The sequence below is a fragment of the Rhagoletis pomonella genome, unplaced genomic scaffold (assembly GCF_013731165.1).
Source record: "Rhagoletis pomonella isolate Grant_MI unplaced genomic scaffold, Rhpom_1.0 Rhpom_scaffold_00689, whole genome shotgun sequence".
In the NCBI taxonomy this organism is placed as follows: domain Eukaryota; kingdom Metazoa; phylum Arthropoda; class Insecta; order Diptera; family Tephritidae; genus Rhagoletis; species Rhagoletis pomonella.
In genome coordinates this window covers 3,122-6,242 of record NW_023459243.1, presented here as the reverse complement: position 1 = coordinate 6,242, position 3,121 = coordinate 3,122, and positions in this window count along the sequence as shown.

Below are 3,121 nucleotides of genomic sequence, written 5' to 3'. Positions count from 1 at the left end.
ATTCAAAACCTGAGCACAGTGTTTTAAACGACGAAAACTTCACTTTCAGAACTCAAAAACTTCCCCCTAAATATCTCAATATTTTGACGTGATAAGGATTTTCTGAAAACGCCATCGTAATCTAGAGGCCAAAATTAAGTTTACGTGTTTGGCCGTTTAGCTGTGATATTTCAAAACCTTAAAATTTACCTACAGTGAAATCAGCGGTAAGTCCAAGATACTTAAAATTTGCACTTTGCTGTGCTAAAATTTGATGGGCTACAAAACTGAATACCAAAATTTTGCTTAAAGATTCTGATAAAGAAGTTTGGCCAAACTTTGCAGAGTTTTCATAATTTTTGCACAAAGTCTTAAATTTGGATATATATCGTGTTTATGGAGTAATCAGATATACTTTCATAAAAAAATAATAAACATTTAATACACTAATGGTTCACTATATGTATCAGCGATGTTGGGAATATTTGCATTCGCATTCGTTATGTGAATGATGATATTTTATTTGTTTTGCTTCTTTGATTCATTTCAGGGAATGCAAAGTAGAATGTCCTACAATTTTTTTTTCGCTTCTTTGCTTTATTTCGGGGAATGCAAAGTAGAATGCAGCTTCGTAGTCAGCTGAAAAATAGAATGCATATCCAACAATTCTTTTTCTACCGTTACTTTCTGTGAAAATTTGTCTTGCATAAAAATCATGTTTTACTTTGTTCAATTTGCAGCGAAGTTAAAGTCAGTCCATGAAGCGAAGTGAGTGAGGAAGTATAATGTTAAGCATAATTAAATATGCATGCATGTACATACCGATATTTAAGTAAAATCTAAATACCTAAATACATATGTATATGTATATATGTATATGTATGTATGTGTATAAATACATATATATGTATAAAAACTGATTTATAAAAAATTTAATTAATTTTAACCTTTTAAGACATTTTCTCATTTCAATTTAATCTAAATAAGTATGTACTTATCTAGGCATTCTACATTGGTTTCTCTGTAATGCATTCTTTGTTCGCTTCTCTGGATTCTGTTTATCCATGCGTTCTCCCTTCGTTTGAAGGTAATGCTGCGAGTAAGGGTTTACAGCCAATGGCATGCCCATGTTAAAATAAGGCCTTCCTGAAGCGAAAGGGTAAGCGATTCCCATCGCCTAGCTCGTTTCCACTTTCGCTTCCGTGGTAATCGTGTTTTTTGCAGGGGAATCGCTTACCCTTTCGCTTCAAGAAGGCATTATTTTAACATTGGAATATCATTGGCGGTAAGCCCTTACCCACAGCATTACCTTCAAACGAAGGGAGAATGCATGGATAAACAGAATCCAGAGAAGCGAACAAAGAATGCCTTACAGAGAAACCAATGTAGAATGCCTAGATAAGTACATACATACTTATTTATATTAAAATGAAATCAGAAAATGTCTTAAAAGATTAAAATTAACTAAAATTTGTATAAATCAAATTTCATACATACAAATGTAAATACATACATGCATATTTAATTAAGCTTAAAATTGTACTTTCTCACTCTTATACTTCACTGCATTGACTGACTTCAACTTCGCTGCAAATTGAACAAAGCAAAACATGATTTTTATGCGAGACAAATTTCCACAGAAAGTAACGGTAGAAAAACAATTTTTGGATATTCATTCTATTTCTCAGCTGACTACGATGCAGCATTCTACTTTGCATTCCCCGAAATGAAGCAAAGAAGCGAAATAAAAAAAAAATATTGTAGGACATTCTACTTTGCATTCCCTGAAATGAAGCAAAGAATCGAAACAAATAAAATATTGTAGGACATTCTACTTTGCATTCCCTGAAACGAAGCAAAGAAGCGAATCAAATAAAATATTGTAGGACATTCTACTTTGCATTCCCCGAAATGATGAAAAGAAGCGAATTAAAAAAGAAATATTGTAGGACATTCTACTTTGCATTACCGGCAATGCCTAAAAGAAGCGAAAAAATTCGAAGGCATTATAACGCTATGCCTTCTAGAACACGTTACCACTAAAAGCGTTTACCGATTTTTTGCTGGGACACTTTCATAAAAAGTAGTAAACATTAAATAATTGAAAGGGGAATAGTCAAAAAGAGGTAAAATGTCTCTTCCCTATTTCTATTTTCGCCACTCTAGCTACAGCTTATGTTTTTCACATCCACGATTTTTTTGAGGGTATTAGTATTATTTTTTATAGTCTCATTAATTATATTATTAATAAGGATGCTGGCTATGTTTATGGTTCACTTATATTCTATGTCCTTTGGGCCAGAGTACAGGGGGAGTCTTAATAAATGAATAAAGAAAACATTGAAAATCGTAAGTCCCGACTTTTAAAAAATATTCAGCGGGACAATTTTCTCAAAATCGGTACTGTCCCACCAGAATCGGTACGAATGGTCACCGTACTTATAAGCAACCTAGAAATAATTTTATATTCCTCCAGCGAAAGCGAATGCTCGGATGTAGAATCCGGGGACATTAACCCATTGTCTACCAGTAATAGATTCCGTAGAGATATTCATATGAAATTTTGTGTGGTGGTTACTAGAGGTCTACTGATCACTTTTGCAAATTTTCAGACTGATAGGTCTCCCGGATGCACCTAGAGAAACTGTTGCGAAAACGCAACGCTGGTTGAAATGCTGTAAAATGAGATTTGTATAAATAATCAAATACATGTAGAGTTTCAGTTAGGAATATTTTCGGAAAACTAATTTATTAAAGTAATTTAATTCTGTTTCATCAAAGTTAATTAATTTTAATATAATGAATATTAATTTTTATTATTGTTTTATTTTTTGTGGTATTCATCGAAACATTTTGGATGCAATCTTGAATTACATTTTTTGCATTCATAAACAGTTTGTGAATGACACATAGTACATCTTTTACGTTTATTGCCTGGAGGCTTCCAAACTACATGATCAGGAACATTTATGCGAGGTAAATGTATTGCTCTCTCTGCTTCTTCAATGTCTGATGGATCACTACTTTCTTCTGATAGTTCTTCACAATATAAAAGTAAAGATTCTGCAATCTCAGTCTTAAAAGCGATTTGAGACATAGGACAAGTTCCTTCAGATTTACAAATCAAACAATGAATTTTCCA